Below are 14484 nucleotides of genomic sequence, written 5' to 3'. Positions count from 1 at the left end.
CCAACAACAGCAATTTAATGTTCCTCTAGTGGGTGAAGGGAAAGGAAGTGCTGGCAGAGGAGAGGTGTTCCCCGCAGGCTCAGGTGGCCCCAGCAGACGCAGCCTCCCGGATCAGTTCTCCGCAGCGCCGCGGCAGGACACTCAGCCGCGGCCACGCAGGAAAGGCCGCGACTGCCAGAGGCGGCGCAGTTGGTCTCGCATCTTCTGCAGTCGGGAGGAGGGAACGCTCTGTACAGCTAAAAGGATGTACAGAGCTTGAAGCGCCAGGCATGAGATGGCTGGGCTGGAGTCATCCGTCATGTCCTGAAGGGCTGCAGAGAGAGAAACAGAGGCACAGTCAGAGGCTGGATCTGCGCGCAGCTGGGGAGGGCCTCCAGCCTCGTCCATGCCACAGCCTGGAGGAGGAAGCCTGGAGGAAGCAGGAGACAAGAAGGACAAGCTGGCAGCTGCTGGCAGCTGCTGGCCAGGAATGTCCCGCAGGCCCCTGCAAGGTGTCTGTGCTGTGGCCACGCTGCCCTTGGGGCGCGCAGGGAGCGGAGCCGTGGGCGGGCGGGCCAGGGAATGCAGGTGCCAGCGGCAGCCCCCGGCGGGAGCCCGCGGGCCTCACTCACCCCTGCAGATGATGCGGAACTCCGGCTGCTGCCCTGTCAGGTAGCGCCCGGCCATCCCTGGCGAACACAGAGCGTGTCCTGCCTTCAGAGCCACAGCTGCCGCACACGGCCGCTGCCAGCCCTGAGGCCACACGCCCTGCTGGCCCGGCAGGGCTCAGCCCGGGCCCCTGGCGCACGTTGCCGCCCGAGGGCACGGCTGCCAGAGGGCGGCAGCAGCAATGCCCAGGCCAGCGGGGGCTGCACTTGCCCGCGCCCGGATCCTGCTGCCGGGACAGCAGGCGGGGCTGGGGCCAAGCTGCAGCGGGGCGGGGCGGGGCGGGGCGGGGCGGGGCAGGGCGGGGCGGGAGCCGGGCTTGGGGCTCACCCATGAACCTGACGGCCGCCTCTCGCAGGGGCTCCTGTGCGCTCCGCAGGTACGGCAGGGCCTGGCGCAGGTGCTCGGCCGCTCGGCTCCTGTCCTCTGCCAGCTGCAGAGAGCGGCAGGGCACGGAGGGAAAGGGTTGATGCGGGCCCTGCCCCTGGGCCAGGTGCCCCCTACGGCTGGCACTGCTCGCCCCCCGCCCACAGAGCCCTGAGGCCCGGCCAGCAGCCGCAGGCGCCGGGGCAGGCGGCTTCTTCAGGCATCGGGCTGGGCATTGCAGCCTGTCCTTACCAAGCACTCGGCAAATCTCCACATCTGATCCGTCTTCAGCAGCTGCTTGAGATCCTTCCTCTTCAGGAACCTAACTGCAGAAAGCAGTGTTTCCCGAGAGGCCTGCAGAGCAGCAGAGACCCAGAGATGGCACCGCAGCCCAGGGCACAGGACCCGCATCTCTGTGCCAAGGCCAGGAGGAGGCTGGAGCCCCTCAGGTGCCAGGGGCTGGGGAGACAGCTGAGCCCCCTCCCATGGGGACACCCAGGAGGCCTCACCTGTGCCACACGCCCGTTCTCATCGTGGCACTGGAAGAAGAGTGGGAGCAGGCTCTGGCTCACGTGCTTCTTCAGGGCCTTTTCTCCCTTTGCCACTACCAGCGTGATCACGTCTTGGAAGAGGCCAATGGAGAGCAGCCGCACAAGGCTCTTGTCCTGTTGGAAAGGAAGCAAAAGCCCTCCCCATCAGCTGCTCCAGGCCCCCCTGTGCCCAGGCCCAAGGCGCCACCCGAGTGCCCGTGGCTGGGGGCACAGAGCCTCACATTGTCAAAGAGGTGCCAGAGCGCCTCAGCCAGCTGCAGGGCCATGGGGCTGGCTATTGCCAGGTCTTTCTGCAGCGGCAGGAAGCTGAGCACAACAAGGCTCATCTCAACAATGTCTTCATCTCTATCCCACAGTAGCTTCCCAAGGCTTTCAGTCAGGCTGTACATGCTTGGATCCTGTGTGCAAAACAAAGCTGGGCAACCCCACACTGCTGCTGCTGCAGGGCTCAGAGGCCGAAGGCCTGTCCCGAAGCACTCAGGCAGCTGAACAGCGACCCTGGAGAGCTGGGAGCAGCTGGCACAGCTGCCAAAGCCCAGCTAAGCCCAAGGGGCTGCTTGCCCCAGCCCCACGCTGGCAGCACAGCTTCAGCTGCTGCCTCCTTCTCACCATCGAGGTGAGCCCCACGAGGCCTCGCAGCGCCACGCGACGCATCTGCCTGGACTCGCTCTGCAGGTGCCTTGTCAAGATCTCCAGGACTTTTTCACCGCATTGGCTCAAGTCCAGGCAATCCAGGACCTGAAAGGCACAGAGCAGGCACAGAGGTGCCCAGCTGGCAGGAGCTCAGAAGGGCACAGGGCCGAGCCAAGGCAGCAGCAAAGGGCTTGGTGCAGCGTCCCAGGCAGCTGCGGCTACGAGAGGGCAGAGGGCTGGGAGGCAGCTCAGCCAGGCAGTGCTGGCCATGGGGCTCACCTCCACCAGGAAGGCCAGGGCAGGCAGTTCCCAGTCTGAAATGCCTTGGCTGAGCAGGTCAAAGAGGCGGGATGCCATGTCGCAACACCAGATGATGGAGACATGGCGCATCTCCCTGGCAGGGAGAAAAAGGCACCATTGCTCCTGGGCCGGGCGGGCAAAGCTCTCCCAGGGCTGACTGGCAGAGCTCTGGTCTCCTCCCGAGCACCCTGGGGGCGCTTTGGGAGGCGGCCACTCCCGGGCACCCTCCTGTGCCGGCCTTTTCCAGTCTGCTCATCCCTCCCTCGGTGACAAGGCCCTGCCGCCCATGACCACGGGGACTGTGTGGGGCGTTGCGGGCACAAAGGAGAGGGGCGGTGGGGAGAACGAGGTCTCACCTGGCCAGCAGACCCACTGCGCAGTGGTGGGTGTCGGCACAGAGCAGCGTGTCCCAGGCGCGCTTGCGTTCCATGGACAGCACCGCATGCTCATAGCGCATTTGGCAGAGCAGGGCCTTCAGGGTCTGCAGGGCAAAGCTGTGTGCAAAGTAAAGGCCAGGTCACGCTGGGAGCCCCGGCTCCTGCCCTGGGGGCATGGGAGGGATGGGGAGGCTGGGAGGACGGGCATGGGAGGGATGGGGAGGCTGGGAGGACTGGCATGGGGCACCTGTTGGGCTTGGCGGAGAGGCCGTGTTGCTCCTGGCATCCCTTCCAGAAGGTCTCAACCTCTTCTGGCATCTCCTGCATGCTGATGTACGCTTGGAAGAGCAGACTCAGAAAGAGACTGGGGAAATACTCCAGCACGACAGGCGAGCGCCAGGCCAGATTGAAGACTCTCCACAGCGCCACGGTTGCCTGCAAGAAATAAAAGAGCCAGAGACAAGGCTCAGTGGCCAAGACATGCACGTGGCAGGGCCCGAGCATGCGAGGGAGAGGCTGGGGGAGACAAGGGGGGGGAACAGCCGGCCTGGTGCCCCTTAAGCCTGCCCCTAAGGCAGGATTCAACGCGGTCTCTGAGGCAGAAGGATGCAGCTGGCGGGAGGACAGAGAGCTGGCTGCTGGAGTGCTGGCCTAGGGGCTGGCAAAGGCCAGCTCCAGAAACTCACAGCCAGGGCAAAGACTCCTGCGTCGTCCCCATCGGAGGTGGACACGCTGCTCACTGGCCAGGCGCTCAGCACATCGAGGAGTAGCTGCAGCGCCGGCTCCGCAGTCCTGCTCGAGGACATGATGGTTGCCCACATGGTGGCAGCAGCTCTGTGGGGTCAGAGCTCTGTGTCAGGGCTGTCTCGGCCACAGCGCCGTGGCCTGGGCAGCTGCAGGGGCCCGCGCTGGCCCTGAGCCCTGCCTCTGCCCACTGCCCCTGGCCGGCAGCGGCCAGCCAGCCCACGTGGGTACAGGGGCCCCGAGGGGCAGGGAGGGAGCATGGCACCAGGCTCAGGAGCTGCCAGGGCCGCACTGGAAAACAGAGGAGCCGGAGGATCCTGCAACTCCCTGCCTGTCTGGCAGTCAGCAGGGACAGGCTCTACAGGGTGACGGGCCGGTGAAGCCCAAGCCCTCAAGGCACGTGGGGCTGCCCCACCTGTCACACGATGGGGCCCAGCGCAAGAGGGTGATCAGCACGTCACTGGGGTATTCCTCGGTCAGCTCCAGAAGGGCCTTGTCCAGCCTGTGCCCAGCAGCCTCATTGGCCGTGAGCCACTGGTGGATGGACCTCACCATGGTGGGCACCTGCAGAAGGCACGGGCAGACTGGCAGAGGTGCCAGAGCAGCAACTTCCCCTGAGAAGTGCTTCCCTTCCAAACGCATCGGGCCAGGCCTCAAAGGCCGAGGGAGGCCGGCAGAGCCGGCTCGAGGCGCCGCACCACTGCTGGGGCCAATGAGCCCTTGCCCCAGGCTGCTTACTCGCACTGGATTGGAGACACCCTTCTCCACAAGCAAATCCAGCATGGCAGCACCGGTCTCGGCATCGAGGAACGGAAGGTTCTCCAAGATGCCCATGCCCGCACCGGCGGTCTCTTCCTGCCAAAGGCACGTGATGAATTCACAGAGGGTCCGCAGGAGAAGGGCAGCAAGGGAGGGAGAATCCATGGAGCGCTCCAAGCCTGCTGCTTGGCTGAGCAGTGCCAGCAGGCCCAGCCCAGGTGGGGATGGCTGCAGGTACCTGCGCCGTTCTGCCGAAGCGGCCACGGGCGGCTTCCTGTTCCTCTGTCGGGTCCTTGGCTGCATCTGGCAAAGAGCAAGTGCAGCCAGAGCTGAGGGGCTGCAGGAGAGGCCAGAGAACACAGCCCAACCCTGCACCGCCCAGGCAGGGAGAGCCTCAGGATGCCCCGGGGGATGGAGCACGGCTGCCAGGTGCTCCAGCCTAGCTTCTGTCCTATCCATGGACAGGACAGGGATGGGATGGGATGGGATGGGATGGGATGGGATGGGATGGGATGGGATGGGATGGGATGGGATGGGATGGGGCCAAGCTGGCTACAGGCACCAGCCCTGCAGCCCAGCTCGGACACTCACGCTCCTGCAGCAGCTGGAACTGCTCCAGTTCTTCAGGCTGCTGTGCTGAGGTAGCTCCAGCCTCTTCCTCCTCCAGCCAGGCCAGCTTGGGCACGCTGGGGGGTCTCTGCTCCATGTCACTCTTTGCAGTTAGGAGTGCTTGCTGAAGCAGAGAGGCCTCGGAAGCGCTGAAGATGAGCAAGTGCTGCAGTTGTGCCTTGAAGGCACCTGCAACAGAGGAGCCTCGGGAAGGCTACAGGACAGGAAGTCCCGCAGTCTGTCCTCGAGGGCACCAGCAAGAGAGAAGTCTCCAAAAGGAAATAGGACTGCAAGTCCCGCAGTCTGTCCTCAAGGGCACCGGCCGCAGGGATGGCAGACGCTTTGGAAATGCTCCACGTCACCGAGTCCCGCAGCCTGGCCTCGAGGTCACCTGCAAAGGGAATGCCTCAGAAAAGCTCCGGGTCAGCCAGGAACGAGTTGGCTGTGGGGGGTCTCCTCACAGCACTGCTCTGTCCCGTCCTGTGTCGTCGCGTGCACCGAGTACTGTGGCGTCGCCAGCACCTACGTCACGACGTGTCACAAAGGGTCACCCTTGCACACTCTGTCCCTTTCCATTCCACGGTGAGCACGGTGCACTGTGTCACAGAGAGCCCCAGGACACACCTCAACGTGCCCTGGGGACACCCTCACCCCAGCCAAACTGCCCCAGCTTGCAGGCAAGACCTTGCCCCAAGTGTTGAAGACACAGCCCAGCAGGAACTTTAGCAACGGCCCAAACAAGAAGCAGCTGCTGCTCTGCTCTGCCTGCTCAGGGCAGCAGAATGAGCCGCCACGGCTGCCAACGCAGCAGAGCAGGAAGGGCACCGGGGCCTTCCACAGGCCCTGCCATGGCCTCTTTGGGACCAGTCCCAGTGCTGGGTGGCTGGCACACTCGCAGGGCCGTGACACAGACACGGGAGCTGTGGCCCAGAGCACCAATGCTGCTCTGGCCCCTGGGGAGCGCTGACAGCCGCAGCTGTGGGTCAGCCAGGAACGAGTTGGCTGTGGGGGGTCTCCCCACAGCCCTGCTCTGTCCCGTCATGTGCACCGAGCACCGTGGCCAGGCTATTGGCCGGTGCGGTACGGAAGATGTGTTTGTTGGCAGGATCCGTGGTGTAGTCACCTGGGATAGAGAAGGAGACAAGGAAAGTGAAGCTGGGAGCCTAAGTGCAAGCCACAGAGGAGAAGTCAGGAGGACATGGAGGAGGTGCTCAGTCGTGCTTCTTTTCTGTCTGGAACTCTCTGAAGCCCATTCAGGGAGCGAGTAGAGGGGAACGCAGCTGCCCACGTGGCCCTGGCAGAGCTCGGAGGGCCCGGCCGGGGAAGCCCAACCCCCACCGCGGGGGGACCCGCATGCCCCCGCCCCCCGCCGGGGCTCTGCCGTCACCCACACCGGGACCCCCCAGAAACACCTCCCGGGGACCCCCGATGTCCACCCGAGGGCCATCTGCGGCTCGCCTTTGGAGCCCTGCCAGCTCCAAACATCCCCCCCCCAAAAACCCCAAATCCAGGCACTCCTAGGATATTTGGGCCGCGCTCCCCCTGCCCGGGCCCTTGCGGGATGGGGGGCGATTCTCCCGGGGCTGCGAGGTCGAGGTCAGGCAGCGCCGGAGCCCCGCGATTCATCCTCCCCTCTCCTGCTGCTGCTTCCTGCTGCCGCTCCGCCTCTTCTTCTCTCCCTCCCTCCCTCTCCTCCCCCGCTCCCGGAGCCCTCGCAGCCCGCGGGAGGGGCGGGGACGGAGGCGGGACAGGTCGGAACGCAGAGAGGGCTGGGGGGGATGCCAGGAGTGGGAGAGACTGGGCTGTACTGGGATCATCCTGGGAGCAGCTCCTGGACGACTGAGTTCTACTGGGATCATCCTGGGAGCGAGGAGGAGCAGCGCGATGGCTCCAGCGCTGGGGCTGGGGGCGCTCCTGGGGGGCCAGGGGGGAGTGGGACCCCCGGCACCGGGACCCTGAACCCCCATTGCCGGCACCGAGACCCCCCTGCTCCCCTTATCCTGCACGGGGACTCTCCTGCTCCTCTTAGACTGCACAGGGACCCCCTGCTCCCTCTGGCTCATGGGGTGCCGCCTTTGCGTGGTCCCCATTTCAGGGCCCAGGGTTCCCAAGGCCCTGAAGTTGGGACCTTGTCCATGGTCCCAACATCTCCAGGCTGCCCGGGTTCCCCCTATCCGGGCTCCCCGTTCCGGGCTCCCGGGGTCCCCCTTATCGGAGTGTCCGACCCCACAGGCTGCAGAGGCTCCCCCAGCTCCGGTGCCGCCCTCTCCGCTCTCCCAGCCCCCAGCCCGCCGGTCCCGGGCGATCCCCCCGTGGCTCCGGGCTGAGGATGCAGCGCCTGCCCCGGGCAGCCCAAGCCCCCCTGGGAGGGTCCCACGCACCCCCCGGCCCAGCGCCGGGGCTCTGCCGGCACCAACACCGGGACCCCCAAAATTCCGCCGGACCAGAGCCGCCGAGGGGCGCCCGGCCCTCGGCCCTGTTATAGATACATATTGCAATATTGGCTTTTCACAAATATTCACGTGGATTTTATGTGTGGTGTTAAAATAACTTTGTTATAAAGATACAGTTTTTATTTCTGTTGTTAATTAAGCTTAGACATAGTAGTGAAATAGCTGATATAAGTATGCTTGTGTTAAAATGCCTGCTTGGATGGGGTAACATCCAATGAACGTGGGATGAGGACACCTGCTGCAGATGTGCCAACTATCAGCACTCACCGTCTGAAGGCAGCGTGGGCCGGGGCCAAAACTGAAGGTGATAATAAAAAAGGAGTAAAACCACAACCAGGAATACGCATGCTGTAAAAAGGTGGAACCGAGGAGGAGCCATGCTAAACAGTTCTTGGAATATGGAAACTAGTTTGGGAAAAAGTTTACGATGCACAAGGGTCTATGGATATGCAACAGGTTGATGTCAGGAAAAGGTATTGAAGGGCTATCCCCGAAGATAACAGCGGGACTTGGTTCAGTGCCAAGATGCAGCCGGCCGTAATAACCTTTGCTCCGTGGTCCTTGTCTCCCTTTGTCCTTTATTAAACTCTAAATCTTCACAGGAGAGTGAACGTGGTTTTTCACAGCCCCGAGCAGAGAGCTCTGCCCAGGGGCTCCGGGCAAAGGCGGCGGCGCTCGGCAGCGGCCCCAGCCCGCCCAGCCCCGGGAATTGCCCCGCACCGGGACAAAATCCTACCCCGAAGGAGCCCTTGGAACGCCCGCCCGCGGCTCCTCCGTGCCCCAAAGGTCCCGGCAGCTGCCCCCGGTGCTGCCGCAGCTGCGGCTCTGGAGCAGGGAGGCTCTGCGGGACCCCCGGGCTGGGTCCCCTCCCAGCCGTGCCCGCCCCGGGGCTGATGCTCGGCCCGGGCTCTCTCGCTGCTCCGGCTCCCGCACAGCCCCGCTGTGAGCGAGCACCGAGCGCCCGGCGCCGCAGGGCCCCGAGCCCCTGCCCGGCCCAGGGTCAGTGTCCATCGCCGGCCCCTGGCCGGGGCTCCGGCCACTGCCCGGCCCCGGCACAACCTGCAGCTCCCAGCGCAGCTCCCTCCAGCCGGGCACTGCGGGCTTCCGCCGGGCACAACATTCCCTTCATGGCATCTCGGTTATCTCTGCTCACATCTGCACAACCAGCTGCTGCTGAGGCAATCCCAGCTCCCACTGAAGGCTTCCCACCCAAAATGCTGCCTTCAGCTCTGACACACCATTAAGAAATCCAAGAGCAAAAAAAAACTGAATCTGATTAGAGAATCTTGCAAAGTCACATCTGAGAACATTTTGTTATAAAATCACAAATAGTAACAGAAGCTGAGAAAGTCAACAATGATAGAAAACAAGCTTCCAACACTGGGACTAGAAGAGCTCAGGCAATCCATTTGAATGGAAGGAGCCCTCTCTTTCTGACGTGTGAGCAATGCCATCGAATTTCCCAAACCAGGCAAATAGGGAGCCCTGGCAGCAGCAGCTTCACACACAGCAATGACACAGAACAGGGCAGGGCAAGAGGCTGCCAAAATTATAACTTCTACTTGCAATGAAGAACCTTTGTTTCCAGTTCTACTCTAGCCACTATTAATATAGAGTCAAAAAGGCTAAAACTACTAGTAATAATAAGAACTGTACTATAATTAGCAAAAAAAAAAAAAAAAAGATAATGGAAAGAATTAATAAAATCCCTGCCATACTTATACTAGGTTTGCATGGCCAGGTTTTGGTGAGGGGCTTTAGGAGCACCTTCTGTGAGAGGCTGCTGGAAGCCGCTGCTCCTCCACGTCCCACAGAGTCAAATCCAGGCAGCTCCAGGATGGATGAGCCGCCGGCCAAGGCTGGCCCAGTTAGAAATGGTGGTAACACCTTTGGGAAAAGAGATTTAAGAAAAAGAAAATGGGTGATTGTGTAGTTGTAACTGTGAGCAGGGAAGAGCAGGGTGAGAACATGTGAGAGGAACAACTCTGCACACCCCAGGGCAGGGCAGGGCAGGGCAGGAGGAGGGGCAGGAGCTGCTCCAGGGGCTGGAGCTGATTGCCCTGAGATTTCCTGGGGCAGCCCCTGGAGAGGCAGCTGGGCCCCTGTAGCCCCTGGAGGGCCCGGAGAGCAGAGACGCACCTGCAGCACCTGCAGCAGCCCGTGCTGGAGCAGGGGGTGCCTGAGCAGGGGCTGTGACCCCATGAGAAACCTGTGCTGGAGCAGGGACCTGGCAGGGACCTGCAAAGCCGTGGAGAGAGGAGCCCACGCTGGAGCAGGGTCCTGGCAGGACTTGTGAGCCCATGGGAGAGTGAGGCAGCTGCAGCAGTTTGTGAAGAGCTGCTGTCCGTGAGATGAACTCACCCTGCAGAAGTTCATGGAGAAGTGTCTCGGGGAGGGACCCCACGGTGCAGCAGGGGAACGACTCCTCTCCCTGAGCAGCAGGAGAAACAACGGGTGATGAACGGAGCAGAGCCCCCAGTGCCTGTCTCCCTGCACCACTGGGGGAGGAGGCAGAGCTGGGAAGGAGGGAGGATCGGGCAGAAGGTGTTTTTGAAGCTTTATTTTACTTCTCACTATCATGCCCTGATCTGGATAGAAATAAATTCAATTAATACCTGTAATTTCAAAAATGCTTTGCCCATGATGGCATTTGCTGAGTGATCTGTCCCAGTCCTTAACTCAAGCCATGAAGCCTTCATTCTATTTTCTATTTTTCTCCCTCCTGCCCATCTCTGGAGGAGAGTGAGAGAGCAGCCATGGTGTGTGCCTGGCATCCAACCAGGGTGAAGAGACAACACTTCCTTTCCTTCATTCTTTCTTTCCTTTCAGAGGTCACAGTGAAGAGGTTGAGAGGGGCTTTGATGGAGGGAGTGAAGGTGGCAGGGAGTATCAGGGACAGGAGGCACAGGGATGTGGCACGGGCACCCAAGGGGCCCGAGCAGCTGGCAGGGGGTAAGGCCTGTCCCCCTGGGCCAGCAGCAGCCCCGTGCCCTGCCCAAGGCCCTGCTGGCAGGGGCTGGGCCCCAGAGGCAGGGGCAGAGCCCAGCCCCGGGGGCGGTGTTTGTGCCCCAAGCCCCGTCCAGCCCAGCCTGCCCCGTGTGCGCAGTGAGCCCTGGCACGGCTGCCCTGGACAGCGTGACTTGCTGGGGACACTGAGAGCTGCCCTGCTGTGACCCTGCCCTGGGCACTGCACAGGCACCAACCCAACCCCAGCCAGCAGCACCCCTGGGCATGGCCCAGGCACTGGAGAGCATCACAGCCAGCCCCGCTGCTCCTGGTGATGTCCCAGGCACCAGAGCCCATCCCAGCCCCGCTGCTCCTGGTGATGTCCCAGGCACCAGAGCCCATCCCAGCCCCACTGCTGCTGGGGATGTCCCAGGCACCAGAGCCCATCCCAGCCCCACTCCTGGGCATGTCCCAGGCACCAGAGCCCATCCCAGCCCTGCTCCTGGTGATGTCCCAGGCACCAAAGCCCATCCCAGCCCTGCTCCTGGGGATGTCCCAGGCCCTATGAGTGTCCCAGGTGTGGGACGAGCACCTCAAATGGCTCAGCTTTGACCCAACACCAACGGAGGCACCACCAAGGGCAGCCCTGCGAGTGCGCCCAGTGTGGGAAGAGCTCCATGCGCTGCTCCAGCTCCATCTCCCACGGGAGGATCCGCGCTGGATGATCCCCAGTGACCCCGGTGGGCAGAGCCCTGGTGATCTGTGGTGCTGGTGATCTCTGTTGAGGAGACACCTGGCTGGGGCCTCCATATCCTCCTGGCTCCCCACCCCATGGCCTGGATTTTCTTTTCATTTCTCTTTGCCCTTCCAAACCTCCTAAAAGTAGGGTAAAAATAAAGACGTTGAGCTAAGACAAGGATGGGGACACGGGGGGTCTTGCAGGGGATGTGGGGGATGCTGGGTGTGAGGGACTTGAGGGTTCCTGGGAGAGACTTGGGACTTGTTCAGGGCTTTGGGGACACCAGGCTGAGCGGCTCCAGTTGCACTGGGAGACCCTGGAGGAGGTTCTGGGACAGCTGATCAAGGACCCCCTGCCCCGGAACTGTCCCCATGTGCCCCCATCCCAACGCCTCGTGTCCCCTGTAGCGGCTGCCCCATTCCCACAGTCACTCCCCTTTCCCCGGCCCGTTCCCATGTCCCCCCTATCCCGTTCCCGTCCTGCTCCCATCCCAGTCCGGATGCCATTCCCTGTCCCTGTCCTGTATTCCTGATCCCTGTACCGTATTTCCAGTGCCATTTCAGGTCCCTGGCCCTGTCCCCATCCTCATTCCCGGTCCCTGTCCGCAATCCCAGTCCCTGTCTCCATTCCCTGTTCCCATTCCCGGTCCCTGTCCGCAATCCCGGTCCCTGTCTCCATTCCCTGTCCCCATTCCCGGTCCCTGTCCCCATTCCCCGTTCCCGGTCCCCATTCCCATCCCCTGTCCCCATTCCCGGTCCCTGACCCCATTCCCGGTCCCTGTCCCCATTCCCCATTCCCATTCCCCATTCCCATTCCTTATCCCCATTCCTGGTCCCTGACCCCATTCCCTATTCCCATTCCCGGCCCCTGTCCCCATTCCCGGTCCCGATTCCTATCCCCATTCCCATTCCCATTCCCTGTCCCCTCTCACCGGACGCCGCCAACGCGACGCTCCGGCCCCCCCGGCCTCACGTGACCGAGGAAGCCCCGCGCTGCTCCCACCCACCAATCCCAGCGCGCGATCGCTCCCGTATTTGCATAACCGCGCCCTTTGGCCTGGCTCCGCCCCCCGCCGGCTGCAGCCGTGTCCGGGCGCTGTTTGCTCCCAGTCCCCTCCCAGCGCTCCCAGTAAAAGCGGGACCGGCAGGGAGAGCGGTCCCAGTTCCTGCCCGCTGCTCCCACCATCGTTCCCAGCGCTCCCAGTAATAGCGGGACCGGCAGGGAGAGCGCTCCCAGTTCCTGCCCGGTGCTCCCACCATCGTTCCCAGCGCTCCCAGTAAGAGCATCACCGGCAGGGAGAGCGCTCCTAATTCCTGCCCGGTGCTCCCACCATCGTTCCCAGCGCTCCCAGGATCGCTCCCAGTGCCGGGCGGGGCGGGGCCGCTTTGGAACCCCCCCAGGGCAGAGCGCGGCTGCTTTTGGGTGCCGGCACTGCCCGGGCCGGGCTGGGAGCGGAGATGGAGCGGGAGGGAGAGGAGGGAGAGAGGAGGAGGAAAAGGAAAGGCAAAGGGAAAGGGAGGATCGAGAGGAAAGGAGGAGCAGGAGCAGGCGGAGCAGGAAGAGGAGGGACAGAGGAGGAGCAGGAGGAGGAGCAGCACCAACCCCACGCGGTTCCCCCGCTCGGGCCGGGGTGCCCCGGCATCGCCCCCCCGGAACCGCAGGTGAGCAGGGAGCTCACCCCAGATCCATCGGGCGGTCTCCGGCAGGGTGGTTTGGCAGGGCAGGGGATGTTTGGATCTTGCAGGACCCCAAAGCTGGGCCAGAAATGCCCCTGGAGGGATCTTGGGGTGTCCCACGTGGCGATTGCCCGGTACCTGCAGCCAGGGGAGTGATGATGGGTTTGGGGATCCCCGGGAGAGCTGGGGGAGAACGTGGGAGCCCTGGAGTGGGGAGAGCGCAGAGGGGCGATGCCGGAGCCGGGGGATCCCCAGCAGCCTGGAGGAATGGGGGAGGCTGGGGATGAGCAGGGTCCGGGCCCCCGAGGCTGGAGGGAGCAGTGACATCTCCATCCAAAACTTGGGCAGCGGGACCATTAAACCCAACATGCTGATCCCTTGTTTTTCCCCAAACCAGGATTCCCACACCTTGGCCAGATGGAGCAGGAGACTGCGAGGAAGAGGAAGATGGCCCAGGACACCCAGGCAGGTGAGGAGGAAGTCAGTGCCCCTTTCCCCCTCTCTCCTGCTCCATCTCCCAGCCCAGCACGGCCCCGGCTGCAGGACAACCCTGCTGCCAACCCCGTCCTGCTGGGGATGCACTGGGGGGATCTCCTTCCCCTTCCCTCTGGCATGGAGGCAAATCCCATCCTCTCCTTGTCCTTCCTCCCCCAGGGAAGGAGCTGAGGATGGAGACCAGGGAGGAGAAATCCCCACAGCAGAACCTCATGGAAGAGGCCGTTTTGAGTGACTCCAGGGCACAGGAATCCAATGGGGAGGAAAAACCTTGGAGATCCTGCAGGACGAGGGGCTCCAAACCCAGCCCAGGGTGCTCTGAAGAGGAAAGACCCAACCTGAGCCAGGAAGGTGGACAGAGCTTCAGCCAGAGCTCGGAGCTGGTGGCCCAGGAGCAGCTTCATGATGGGGAGAAGCCCCACAAGTGCTTGGAGTGTGGGAAGAGCTTCAGGCAGAGCAGCACCCTGATCCGCCACCAGATGATCCACACTGGGGAATGGCCCTATGAGTGTTGGGAATGTGGGAAGGGCTTCAGCTGCAGCTCCACCTGTTGGATTGGCAGAAGAAATGCAGCACTCAATATGAGTGATCAGCAAGTCTCAAACTTTATTGATAGTCTCACTTATTTATATTGGTGTTAATGAAGCTCATACATATTGCAAAGCTGAGCTCATTATTGGTTAGTTACTTATCAACCAACTATGCCTACTTCTGCATTCTTATGGTTATTCTGTTGCTACTTCTACATTCTTGTAGTTATTCTATTGAAACTATCTTCATATTTTTGGCAAAAGATCCTCTTCCCTATCCTGTTGTTGCACCAAGGGCACAATGCCCTTGTCCACTATTGGACACTGACTGCTGACTCCTAGACTTGTCTCCTTGTTGCTTAACCAACGGTATTATGTCTACGTGACCTTTCTCAGCTAGCCAACTGTCCACAAAGCTCTCCACACTTCCCCCATTTTTCTGTTGAACAAGCATGGTCTGATTAAATGCAGCAGATATCATCCTTTGCACCATGTTTTGTAAGCATATGCAAAACCACGGCAAAATTAATACTACTAACAAAGCTATAATGCCCACTATAATGCTGACCTTAACAAGAGAGTGTAACCATGATCCCAGGCCTAAAGATTTGAGACATTCATCAATATCGAAGCCCAATTCTACCTGTAAGTTTCCAGTTAA

At 61.9% G+C, this 14484-nt stretch overlaps 1 long non-coding RNA gene across 1 annotated transcript; it reads left to right on the top strand.

Annotated features, from left to right (window-relative positions):
* The first annotated feature begins 12692 nt into the window (after positions 1-12692).
* LOC143694606 (uncharacterized) lies at positions 12693-14023 on the top strand. The gene is made up of 3 exons (XR_013183175.1): positions 12693-12783; positions 13196-13267; positions 13453-14023. It is a non-coding gene; the product is annotated as an uncharacterized LOC143694606 (long non-coding RNA).
* Positions 14024-14484: the final 461 nt, after the last annotated feature.

The sequence above is a fragment of the Agelaius phoeniceus genome, chromosome 8 (genome assembly GCF_051311805.1).
Source record: "Agelaius phoeniceus isolate bAgePho1 chromosome 8, bAgePho1.hap1, whole genome shotgun sequence".
Classification (NCBI taxonomy): domain Eukaryota; kingdom Metazoa; phylum Chordata; class Aves; order Passeriformes; family Icteridae; genus Agelaius; species Agelaius phoeniceus.
The sequence above is the reverse complement of the archived record's forward strand: the minus strand, read 5'-3'. Positions and strand labels throughout refer to the sequence as shown.